We start from the raw sequence: 13,399 nt of genomic DNA, 5'->3' as shown, positions 1-13,399 counted from the left end.
GATAGTGTCATGTGTGCATCTTGTGGCCCCTACCAGATTGGGGGTGGGGGGGAGGCAGTGTTCCTGGAGGGCAGAGATCTTATCTCATCCCTGGGTGCCCTCCCTCCACGCCCAGAAAGAATGAACCCAGCAGCTGAGAGTTTACTGAATTTGTTTAAGAATGAGCAAATGCCTGGGCTTCCTCTTTTCATTGCCTCGTGGAGCACAGGGACGGAGGATCCCAGAGGCTGCTGGGGGCAGGCAAATGCCTGGTGGTCTGAGCCTAGGCATAGAGTGGTGGTGAACAGCACGGAGTCAGACCAGCCTGGGTTTAAATCCTGGCTCTGCACTCAATGACCATGTGACCTTGGCCATGATACCGAACAACCTTGAGCTTCGGTTTCCTCATCGGTAAGATGGGTCTAGTTAACAGCTGAGAGGTGAGGCAGGAAGTGCAGGTGAAGCCTGGAGCATGGTGCCTGGCACCCAGTAAGTGGTGACTAGTGCCACTGGGTGTGTGGTGGGATTTGGGGACTCACACACACACACACACACCCCTGGTTTTCAAAATGCTTCAGTAAAGGAGTTAGGAAAAATAATTATTACTAAAGGATATATTTAACTAATTAACTTTTCTAGTGTTATTCAGGCCGCTGGACCCTCACAAGTGGGGGTGGGTGCTGAGGGGTGGGCGGCAGCAGCTGGGAATCTTGAACTTGAATTCACTGCGGGCTGGTCCTGTCTCACCCCACCTGCTCTCCTCACACACAATATATCCGCCTACACAAGAGCCAAAGCAAACATTCAGGTTGATAGTAAAGAGACGTGAGGGGCGATTCCACTGAGCTGGTTCTGTGTGCGTAACCCAGGGCTGTACACAGGAAAACCCATCTGAACTTGAGTTGACTTGAGGCCGTGTGAGGCCGGAGACCATTCAGCTCTCCAGCGGCCATATGAGCCTTGGCGAGTCACAGCGTTCTTTCCACTCACCTTTATAGAATGATGGATACAGAGCATGGCTAAGGCCCAGGTGCGGTGACAGGCCCACGGGCCAGAGCAACGAGAAAGCCTCACCATGGTCCACAAACAGCTGCAGGTCTGGACCACATCCCTTTCCAGTGGTCTGGCCGTGGCGGTGGCAGTTGATCAACGTAGGGGACCTTCTAGAGGCAGGGTTAACTCTTGCCTGGGAGGCGGTGGTGGGGGATGACTTCAAAGAGGAGGTGACGGAGGCTTGGCTAGACCAGAGCCCAGGAGTCCTCTTGAGCAGTGCTCCATGGCACCTGCGTGAAGCTCTCCTCCGGCTCCCCAGTTTGGGGCTGGTGGCCCTCCACCACTTCTTGATCTTACTTTAATACTGAATCTTACCTTGGCTGGATCAAGCTGTGGTTGGGTACCCTCTCCAAACTTTTTGGCTGGAAGATGACTGATGCCCCCCTGGGGAGCTGCAAAGTCCTGCCTGAGGGTTGAAAGTAAAGGTCAGCACATCCAAGGGAGGCTTGTGGTCCTGGAGACCAGAGGCAGGCTACGCCCGCTGTGCGAGGAGCTGGCTGAGCACCCGGGCCATCCAGCAGAAGGATGGTGCCCGCAGTAAAGATGCCGCCTGCTGTCTTCTGGGCGGGTCAGGCCACACTGGGGGGCCAGGTGAGGCTCTGAGCATCACCCCTGGTCGGAGGGACAGTGAGACCCTGGGCTGCTTCCAGGTGGTGAAGGAGGACAGAAACCCAGGGCATTCGAGGGTCCGTGAGGGTGGAGGTGGGTGAGGAAAGACGTGAGAGTGGTCCTCCAGGATGGAAGGGCGTCCTGGGGAAGAGCCGGCTGCGGCATGCTCTGAGCCTCTGTAGGAGTGAGCCAGGCGGGGCGGGGAGTTACGAGCAAGCAGAATACAACTCTATTAAGTACTTTATCCCCCAGGGTTGCCAAGGATGCCGTACACTCATTTGGAAGGTAGTGAGCAGCCTGTACCTAGGGATGCTCTACCGAGTACAGAGCCTCTTGTCGAGGATGTGGTGGGGGAGGTTCAGGCATCATTGAATAGTGATTGGACCAGGCATGCTCGACGGTCCCTTTTTCATCCTGAGGTTCTCTGATTTTTTGTTAAAACAGACCTTATGAAATGGGCATGACACATGAAAGTGGGACCCTCTTCTTCCTTTTCTCTGTGGGATAACAACATTTAAAGATTCCTGTCCCCACAAAGGGCTCTTTCTTCCTCTCCTCCCTTTGTCACCCCCTCTGGGGCCCGATGGGCCTTGAAGGTGCACAGCCACCCGGGACTGACTTTGCCTGTTCCAGAGTCCTTGTCAGCCTGAGCAGCCACGGGGCAGCCTCTGGGCAAGGGTCCCAAATTTGGGAGCCAGAAATGACATCTTCAGTTCGTTTCTCTGTAACGAGCAGCATCCCCTCTGGCATCATACCCCTTTGAAGCCCTCCTTGCTTTGAAATATTTTCACATTTAATTTCCTTTCTCATCTCAAAAACTGAGAGAAGCACACGTTTATTCACTGTCCATCCCACCATTCTTCTCCCTTATCAGTTTCAGTTGGAATATTCCATACCAGGCCCCGTTCCGCCTTACGGTGCCCTGGGAATTAGCACGCCTCTCTTTCCTTGATTCAGTAATTGGCATTTCCCGATAAAGTGGAGGTTTGAAGGGAAAGATGGAGCATCAACGTCCTTAAGTCCTGAGGAAATGGTGAACGTGGGGAGCAGCGTAGGGAAGTAAAGGAGCCCGTGCTACGCATTTCGGGATTCTGTAAACGGGCCGCGTTTGTCCAGGCGTCTGAGGCAGGTCTAACAAATGCCCGGAGGGCACGACGGACACAGTGGGATATGCACCTGCAACTCACACTCTTCATGAGCAACAAACTGCCCTGGGAGGCCCCAAGATTGTTGCTGCTCAAATAACACGGGCCACAGCAAGAGGCCCGGGAGCGGCTGGGGGAGTAGGAGCTGATGACTAAAGGGTGTGCGTCCTCAGACAGAGGGGCTGTGTACCAGCCATGGGCAGAGCCCCAGAACCAGTGGGGGAGGGTGGGGTGCCGGGGAAGGATTGCTGGGGGAGTATGTGATTCTAGCCTTGGGGCCGATGTGCCCCATCTCCTTCAAGGAGACTCGGGACACGCTGTTTGAACGGATGGATGAATTCGCTAATGAATAAGGAGGGGTGTCATGCCCCTTGAACCACACAACGTGTGCTTTGGGGGACTGAGGCCTCAGGGAGCCAGCAGATCCCATGAGGCAGGGAAGGGCTCGGTCAAGGCTGTCTGAAGCCAGGGGTTGGAGAGAGCCTGGAGGCCTTGGTTCGGACCCCTCTCCCTGTGACGGTGGTCTGAGGCCGGCCTCTGCTCCCTTCCCCGTGTGGCATGGAGTAGCTTACGCTTCTTCCTGTGCGGCTCTCTGAGCTGTGCTGGAAATCAGGGGAGACCTCGGTTGTACGTGTCGTGAGAAGCCAAGCCAAACAATCTGAGAGAGAGAAAGAGAGAGGCCAAAGAAAGCCCAACCACCACTGCAGGCTGCACACACCCACACGGGCACCGCAAACCCACCCCCATGGGGCTTCTCCTTTTCTGGAGAGGAGCAGAAAGGCTGTTCTCATGCACCTGAGCTCAGATCAGCTGGGGTTGCTGACACCGAGGCTGAGAGAGGCCGCAGCTGCTTCCTCCTTGACAGCAGACACTCCAGGGACACTTCTGAGAGCCCTCCTCTGTGCAGCGGCCGGGCTGGGGCTCGGCAACTAGACCTCCCGAGTCCAAGTGAGGCCATTGTGTCAGGAGACATCAAGTAAGAGCAGGAGGAGGGGAGAGACTGGGCATCTCATCCATCAGGGGTCTTTCTGGACCTCTCTAAATCTTCCTGGATTGAGGCCTGCTGGATGACGGAAGCTTATTCTAGCACCTCCAAAGGACAGGACCCAGTGAGAGCCCACTGGACCAAGACAGAGGGGAAAGTTTCTTCATCTAGCCTCTCCTTATATGTGCAGGGTACTTATTTCCATAGCATCACCATATTATATAAGCATGAGAGTTTGTTCTTCAAGATTTCTAAGGACTAACAAATGTAGAGCATATTAAAAACTCATAATCCAAAGTGCATTGGTTAATTATATATATGGTTTATATAAAATCAGCAAGCATTACATATTGAAGTTAGGGGATGGTCTAGAATAATAATTAGGCTAGAAATGCAAAATCACATCACATACATACTAAATGTTTTTTTTAAATAAAATGACTCACAAATGTTCTCAATGGGCAGAAAGGAAAGGCCTCCCTGTATCAATGGGTGTACCTGGAAAGTACTTCTACCAGGGTTCTTTTCTTTCTTTCTTTCTTAATTACTTTTTATTGGAGTATAATTGCTTTACAATATTGTGTTAGTTTCTACCGTACAGCAAAGTGAATCAGCTACACATATACATATAATATCCCCTCTTTTTTGGATTTCCTTCCCATTTAGGTCACCATAGAGCACTGAGTAGAGTTCCCTGTGCTATACAGTAGGTTCTCATTAGTCATCTGTTTTACACATAGTAGTGTATATATGTCAACCCTAATCTCCCAGTTCATCCTACCCCCTCTTCCCCCTTGGTATCCATAAGTTTGTTCTCTACATCTATGTCTCTATTTCTGCTTTACAAATAAGTTCATCTGTACCATTTTCTTTCCTATTAATGTAACCTTCTGTTGTTTCCTGCTGTGGCCCAAGCACCTGTCACAGTCCCGGATACACAGTGTGTGCTCACTAAAATACATGTTTAAATGAATGTCTATTGAAATGTGTCTGTACACGTGTCGTTTTGTTTTGCTAGGCCATCCCCTCCTCGAGGACTAGGCCTGTATGGTCATCTTCTCTGTGCCACCAGCTCCTAGCTAAATGCCTGACACTTAATCATAACTCCAAAAAAATTTTTGGTGAGTACTTCGTGTGACTCATTGAAGAAAGGAGGGGAAGCTCTTCCTCAACCAGAGACCTGTCCAGAACGTCTATGTAGGAAAGACTTGGGGCGGAAGACCAGTGTGAATGTCCAGTGATTTGTCTCAGCTAATATTTGCCAGGTAGGTGTTCTCTTTACTTCATATACACTTATTTGAGGTAAACGATGGAGATTGTTAGAGGGTAAAGCCCGTTCGGGTCTCCTTTGGCTGTGCCATCACCTGCGCTGAAGGGATTCCGCTGGGCGTTGACGGTTGGACGCCTACGGGAGTGGGGGTATGGGTGGCGGGGGGCAGGGCAGCAACCTCTGCACACCCATCTCCTGTGCACCTGCAGGCCTGGTGGCAGGGGCGGGGAGCGGGGCGGGCTCCAGAGGCTGCGGCCTGCTCCTCAGGACGCCTGCGGGGAAACTGAGGAAACAGGACAAAGTCATCATGAAAAATTAAATACCACTGGGGCGGTGACACGAGACGATACAAATAGATAGGATCCGGGCCTTGTTGGAGGTCACCTCAGAGGTCAGGAGGGGACTCAGCAGGAGGCCTCTGCTCTGAGTCAAGGCCATTTGTTATCTGTTCAGTTTTCAGCACCATAGACCCACAAATAGTGATGCATGTCAAGAGAGAAAAGGAGAAAATAAAAGTTATAAATGAAGTTGAAATAAATAGAAGGGGTGATGGATGAAAGAGAGACTAGAAAACCAAAAGGCAAGTGAGAAAACAGCAAGAGGTTATGGAGGAGATCTCGTCTGCAGAGGAAGAGGAGAAAAAGGCGGAGGAATCCCTCACTTCAAAATGAGATTAGGGAGATGTGTAAAATGTGGGAAACAGTGCAACATTTTGTAGAAAAACATCACCTGAATAAGGCTGTAGCAGTGCAAGTGATGAATCTGTTTAACGACAATGCAATGTCACATTTCCGCGAAATCCTCAAAAGGAGGCAAAAGCAAGTGTCATTGGAGAGGCTCCTTGTTAAAGCTGAACGAAAAGAAAAAGATTCCATTGAGCCAATAGATAGCAGTGATTCCGTTAGTGAGAGTGAAAGTTGTCCTACACAATAACCCTCCTCTCTCGTCTCCCTCACACCAGCCACGAAGGTTTTGAAAGGTAAGTGCAGGTTAATTTGTTTATTTTTCTTTATATTTTGTACTTTCTTTATTATTTTGTATTATATTACTGTATTGTAATCATTTTTATATGAATATTTCGGGGTTGTGGAACGAATCATCTGAGTTTCCATTATTTCTTATGGGGAAATTCGCTTTGATATACAAGTGCTTTGGATTATAAGCATGTTTCCAGAACGAATTATGCTTGCAAACCAAGGTTTTACTGTAGTGCCTTTATATCTAAGAAATATGTATTTAGATTTCAGGCAGAGTGATTAACACGCAGCATATAGTGATAAAGGAAATGGACCTCCCAGCCTAGCTGGGAGACACACCTTGATAAAATAACCGCAGAGATAACAGATTTCAAGAGTGTCAAGTGCCGCCGAGGAGCAGAACGTGGGGCAACACGCACGTATGATCTGGGGATTTGCCTGAGTCGTGGGAGGCAGGGAGAACTTCCCCACGGAAATCCCAAAGAGCTGAAAGCTGAGGGAAGAGCAGGGAGAGAGAATTAGGTGAAGGGGAGGGAGTTCCAGAGAGGAGAGCAGCACGTGTCATCATCCTCTGTGTCCCGTCCTGCCCTGAGCTATTAACTGTGAGCTTGTGGAGGCAGGAGCTGCTTCCGGTTATCTCTAAGCTCAGCCCAGGACCCAGTCCTCGCAGGCGCTCAATACATCCTTCCATTGCACTGAATTGAATTAAACTGAATTATCACACCCCAGTTAGATGCACGCACCCATTCAGGCCACGGCTGACCCCAGAGCAGCCTGCCCCGCCCTCCTGAGCTTGGGCCCAGGGAGCTCCCGATGACTGCACCGTCACGAAGCACGTTTCGCGTGGTTTGTGCAGTCTCGCCCTTCTGGCTGTAGTGGATACTGCCTGCGGGCTGGCGTCAGTATTTACCAGGGGTGCTGCAGGCAGACCGGAGCAGTGACAGAGCGGCCAGTGCTATTTAGATGCTGCCCTTGCAAATGGGGACCAGGTGATGCCATCTGGGAAAAGGTTTTGCTTAAGTAATCCCAGAGCATCTTCTGCTAAGAGCAGATCCTCTGACCACCTTCCTTCCCCCCCACCGCCCCGAGGCATGTGCCTCCCCACAGAGTCCCAGAGATGCCCGAGAGTCACCAGCGTTGGTCTGGTCCTGCTGCAAATGAGGACCCTCCTGTTACGAAGCATTTGCTTCTGGTGGCCGAGGACACAAGGCCACTGTCTGCCACAGAGGCCTGCACGAGCCGATCAGTTCAGTGGGGCCGTGTGAAAAAAACACGACTCACCTTTCCCTGGACCTTGGAAGGAGGGGAATAGGTTGGAACGGGTTCTTCCTGCCCTGGGCCCTCTGGGGATGCCACCAGGTGCAGCTGTCCCTAACCATGTGGAGCCTGGGCCAGGCGTGGGGTGGCCAGGGCCCCGCTCGCCCTGGAGGGGTGGGGAAGGTATTGCGATGCGGTGGGGGACAGAGTACACACCCTGGGGCTCAGGCAAGAACTCCAGGGTCCTGCAGGCCCTGTCGTCTCCCACTGATATCCGTGTGCTCAGCCCACGTCACCTGACAGCACCCAGTGACCCGGGACTGTGACCAACACCAGGGGATGGTATTTGAATCCACCGGGTTCCAACAGATGGCCTGCACTCTCCAGCCCAAGCTTCCCGCCTCTCCTGTGAGCTACTGTAGAGCCCCGTGCTTTAGCCCGGCATTCCGGCTCTGCGGCGGGTTGAACACCGTCTCTCCCAAACACCGTCTCTCCTACACCCGAGCCGAGCGACACCATGCTCTCCTTCGTGCCATATTCCTGCCTCTTGGCTCCTGCCACCTGGGGAACCTTTCCACTTCATCCCAGCAGAGTCCAGTTCTGCCAGCCCCATTCCACTTTCTCCACAAGAGCCGGGGTCTCTACAGTTAGAAGGGACGTATCCCCTTTCTCAGCTCTTAAGTGGCGTTTCTTACTCTCTGGCCTGTCTCATGGCTACTCGTGCACTTGTCTGGTCAGCCCCTCTGGGTTGATCTCGGAGAACAGGCAGCCTGTGTTACACCCATCTCGCCTCTCCCTTCCATCTCCCCTGCACCTGGTACCAGCACAGTGTCTGGGCCGTGCTGGCCACCAGCTACCATTGGGGCGAGGCCTGGGGCTCAGCCCTGGGGACCCAGCTGGCCCAGGGAGCCTGCTGGCATTCAGGAAGGCTGCTTAGGATGGCTACAGAAGTGCTGCCTTGCCGTCTCGAGGCCCCACTCATCTTCTGGAGAAGACAGAGGCCTTCTCACCTGCAGGACAGCGGAGCCGGGGGCGATGCGCAAGGCTGGCTGGGCTGTCAGCCCTCCCAGAGGTCATTAGTAATCCCTGGAAAGGCTGTGCTCAGGTCATTTTTCAGGGAAAACGTATCACCCAGATCGAGGCTGGCTCTTGGCAGAGGCATCAGCCACAGAAGCCACGGGCATTTGTCAGGAGGGGAGGCGTCGTAGGAAGTCCTTTTACTGCTGCTTCTCTGGGGGACCAGTAGCTCTAAGCTCCCACCTCAGCTTCCTTTGCTTTCCAGTGTGCCTTGAAACATCCCCATTGTGGGCGGATGTGGGACCTCAAACCACCCTCTTGAACGCTGATGGGGGAGCAGGGAGCAGCCAGCCTAGAGGATGAGGCAGAAAGCTGGGGGGTGGGGGGAGAGGGCAGAGCTCCTCATCCTTCCCACTTGTAAAGTCGCTTTTTTCCCTTGCCAATTCCCAGAGCATCTGAGTGATGGGGGCACCCAAGACACTAATAACGTTCCATGCCAAGGCAGTGTTCTAAGCTCTGCATGCCGTCAACTCATTTTCATTCTCCCCCAAATATTGTGAATTCGTTTCTTTTTTCATCCCCTTCTAATAATCAGGAAATCAGAGGCACGGAGAGGTTGAGTAACTTGTCTAAGATCACACAGTTAAGAAGTGGGATTTGAACCCAGGACTGTCAATTCCAAAGTCAGTATTTATTCTGCTGTTTCTGCCCAGTATTCAAAACTCTATCAACATCAGCGGGGAAAATGCACGTGCAGCCCTGGATGAGCCACCTCACCTTCCTGGGCTTGCGTCCTCATCAGTGGAAAGGAGGCGATATTGGTAAGTAATTGCAGTGAGAATTCATTAAGGGAATTTAGCAAAGCGCTTGGAGGAGGAGTGAGAGACAGAAAATATTTATATGAAGGCATTGTGGGCAGGGGCAGGTATGAGACCCCATAGGTGCTGAGAGTTTCCCAGGGGCCACAGAGATAAAGAGAGATGTGGTGGCAGGGCCCTTGCCAGAGTCAGGGCCTTGACGCTGCCACGCTGATAAATGAGGCCTTGGCTTGTTCAACTGATGACGTCAGTGGATCTTCCTCCTTGTCTCCCAGGACTTGTGTTCAATTACTTATAAGAAACCAAATTAGGCAATAAAATAAGGAAGTCCAGATTTCATTAGCATTTCCGAGGAGAGAGAATCACTCTTGTGGGTGAAGCTCCCCGCCCTGGGTAGCTGGAATCCAGCATCTCCCTGCTTTACTTAGCTTCTCACTGTCAAGGCCAACTGCCCCCTCCTTTTCCCAGTGTCCCTGTCCCAGGCTTGGGATCCTATTTTGGGTTCCTGGGTGAGGCAGCCGGGCGCACTGGCACCAGACAGTGGTTCACTCAGAAAAACATCTGACCTGGTCCTGCACCATCCTCCTCCCATGAGACTCAGATGTGGTTTTGATTGGCAGAAATGTTTCCTTTTCCTGAATGGACAAATAGACACAGGCTGACTGAGTCCCAGATTTTCTAGGTGACCACTTGGTTCTAAAGGCAAAGACTGATGCCTGGGGAGTTTAGAGCATGTGACTCCCCTGTTTTTTTTAGAATTATGGGAGCTTTGGGTCAGAGGTGAGTAGAGTTTCACGGCATTTGACTCCTGTTCCCTTTTCTATCCTCTTCCCAGCAAGCAGTTGTCAAGCTTCTCCTTGGATGCCTTTACGGATGGAGAACTCATTACATCTCCAGGCCAGCTCAGATGGAGAGGGCCGTTCTTTGGTGTCTTCACAGCCAGACCCTAATTGCTCCAGCAGAAACCCCTTACCATGGAAATCAGAACTCAGGAACTAGGATTACCTGCTCATCGAATCCTGAGCCAGGGTCTCAGCACTAAGGCTGTACAGGCCAGCTCTGGGGGGCCCTTGGAAAAGACCTGTTCTGACTGCTGTATCTTATAGAGATGGAAGCAACTCCCCTACGAGGGGTCATCAGTGGCAGGGCCTCTCTGCTTACAGTGACAGCTGACAGTGGTTGAGCCCTGATTGCTTTCCAGGACCATTGATGAATGCTTGCAGCTGCAGGATTTCATTTAGCTGCTACTAGGCACTTGTAAGATGGGGATTATTCATGTAACAGATGAAGTGACTACAGTTCAGAGGGGTGAAAGGCTTTGTCCAAAATCACAGCAGCCCATTAATGGCTGAGCCAGGACTCGAACCCAGGCTTGTCTGAATTCAAAGCCCGTGTTTTCAGCCACCTCTGCTAGTCTTTCAGTGCTACGCCCAGCTTCGTGGAAGTTAAAGAGTATTGGGTTTTCTATGGAAGAAGTCGATTAGGACTTACTATCAGGGGTTTAAAAATTCACTGTAGGCTCTGAGTTCACGTAAAATGCTGAACTCGGATTCATGCAGATAACAAAACGAGGGGAAAATATATCATCAAATGATAGAAAACTGGTTTAATTAATAATTTGCTGCTTGTCTACACATCTAGGCAGTTCCTCTCTAGTTGGTTCGCCTGTGCAGTTACAGTCTGGAGGCCCAAAGGGCACCTGTTATTCTCATAAGGTGAGCAATTTGTTTTATTTCCTGAATCCTATCATCTCCAGGTGAGGTCATAAGCAGTTGGAGATGCCTAATAGTTTGCTTACAAGCACAGAGCTCCCAAAAGGTTTTAAAAAAATTGAAGCAAGAAATTACTGTTTAGCCGAAAAAGAAGTTAACATGATCTTCTTTAAAACAATGGAAAGAACTTTTGAGCCATTATTTAAAATTAATTTTCCCTAAGGTTAAAACTTCTGTTAAGTCAAAGATAAAATTTAAGATTTAACTGTGTGAATTGCTCTATGGTGAAGAGACAGCCTTTGGGTACTTGAGTTTTTCAGGGCTGACTTAAGTTTTAGAGCATCCCAAAGGACTTGTCAGATCTCTCCATCCTCTCCTATCCTCTCCCAGAAAAGGCAGAGGGGAAGCTGGCAAAGCTTCTGCCTTTCCATTTGCTTTCTCAAACACAACCTGCCAAGTTGGAAGGTGGGATGTCTTATTAGCCTGGAAGCCATTTGGCTAAATAATTCTTCACGTTGCCCGGAAGCCAGATGGCCCTTTGCTGTGGACTCCGTTGCACTCTGGTGCGGCTGCCTTTCAGGAGGGAGGAGCTTCAGAACGCAGGAAGCAGAATCGGCCTTTTCCTCCTCCTCCATCTTGGGGAGAGCCTTGCACCAAAGCTCCACGTCACTTGGCACCCGGGGCGGGTGCCGCTGGGCTGCAGGCAGGGTAGCTCTGCCCATGGACTGGGCCTCCTTTTAATGTCATTCTGGCAGTTTGGAAACAAAGATTCAACAGGTCGGTGCATACCACACATTTTATGCTGTTCTTGAGCTATACAGATTCCGCCCCTACCCCCACCCCAGGGGCAGAAGACCTTTCATTCTTTGGACCCAGGATGGTTTCCTGCCCCTTCTCAGAGGTGGCATGTTCCTCTTGTACCCTCCCTCCATTTATAATGGGTTCCCTGGGGTGACAAGATTTGCCTTGCTCTGCCCTTGGCTTAACGCCGCAGGGCAGAAGGTTCTGGGCAGGGCTTTATGTCTTTTCCTGCCGCATCAGCTCCGCCACCTCCGTGACTGTACCACTGAGGGAGCTTCCTCCACGTTTCTTGAGAGCACCGGGTGCAGGTTCTTGGAGAAGCGTCTAGATGAGAACTCCTCTCGTGTCTGCAGTTTCTCTTGGGTCCGCAGCACCCAGGCTAGCCTGCGCTCAATCTCCAGCGAGTTCTTGGAAATTTTTGCTGAATTCTTACACCTGATCTGTCTTCCTTCCGTGCTGTGCCGCAGATGAACAAGGGCCCGTCTTTTCTTAGATTTCAGGCTACGTGGCTGCCCTGAAACCTCAGCTCTTCGATGGGCACGAGCACAGTGACAGTCCTGGAGTGAGGCTGGCGTTCTGTCGTTCTCAGGGCAGGAGTAACATTCTTCCCAGCGTCTCGGCACAGCTCCGCAGCCTCAGCCCCACGGGAGCGTTATGCTCCCCCCCTCTCATCTGCACGTTCCACGTCTAGTTATTGACGTACCCTCCGTGCTTGGCATGAAGTGGGCATCCCTATGTGTTTGTGGAGGGAAACGGGCGCTGCAGCTGGCAGCCGGGCGACCCGTGGAGCAGCTGGAGTTGTCGGCAAGTGGAGGGTGCCCCAGGAAGGACCAAGACCATGGCAAAATTGTACTTGGAAACTCTTGTGCCCCGGATTCCTGTATCTGTGTCCATTTACACTCAGCCTCCCCCATCATGCCCTTCTCCAAAGTTAGGATCTCATTTGAGGTCTTATCCCTCAGAGGGGAATGCATGCCTCTTACTCAGAGCCTCTTCCAAAGCGTTGAGAACCCAGAGAATTTTGATTTATTCATCCACCAAGTGTTTATCCAGATCCTGCTTTGTGCCAGACACCTTTAGGTACTCCTTGATCCTGAGTCCATTCTTGGGGCTCTACGTGATGCCAACTGGGTCTCTGTGTGCGCTGGGATAATGTCAGTGCCTTAACACAGAAGACATTCATTGTCCAGCACAGGCATTCACGGGCAGGCTTCCCCGATCGCAGCTTTTTCCGTCTTGAATTCTTCTCTCCGCCAGAGCCTCTTCACTCAGCTGGCTGATGATTAAAGAGACCATGGAGGAGACACACCTACTTCTTTTTTTTTTTTTAATTTTATTTATTTATTATTTTTGGGGGGGTACACCAAGTTCAATCATCTGTTTTTATACACATATCCCCGTATTCCCTCCCTTCCTTGATTCCCCCCCACCCTCCCTCGAGTCCCCCCCACCCTCCCCGCCCCAGTCCTCTAAGGCATCTTCCATCCTCAAGTTGAACTCCCTTTGTTATACAATAACTTCCCACTGACTATCTGTTTTACAGTTGGTAGTATATATATGTCTGTGCTACTCTCTCGCTTCATCTCAGCTTCCCCTTCACCCACACCTACTTCTTAACCACAACAACACAGAAGTCAAATACGTTGGTTCCATTATTACCTTGTTGATGACAAATAGTCACGTCATCCCCTCCCAGATGCCAGAGAGGTTGAGAACCGTAGAGAGGAACTGCTCTGGAGCAACCATTCTACGCTCTAGGAGGGGGACTTAGATTCT

The sequence above is a fragment of the Hippopotamus amphibius genome, chromosome 6 (genome assembly GCF_030028045.1).
Source record: "Hippopotamus amphibius kiboko isolate mHipAmp2 chromosome 6, mHipAmp2.hap2, whole genome shotgun sequence".
NCBI lineage: Eukaryota > Metazoa > Chordata > Mammalia > Artiodactyla > Hippopotamidae > Hippopotamus > Hippopotamus amphibius.
The sequence above is the reverse complement of the archived record's forward strand: the minus strand, read 5'-3'. Positions refer to the sequence as shown.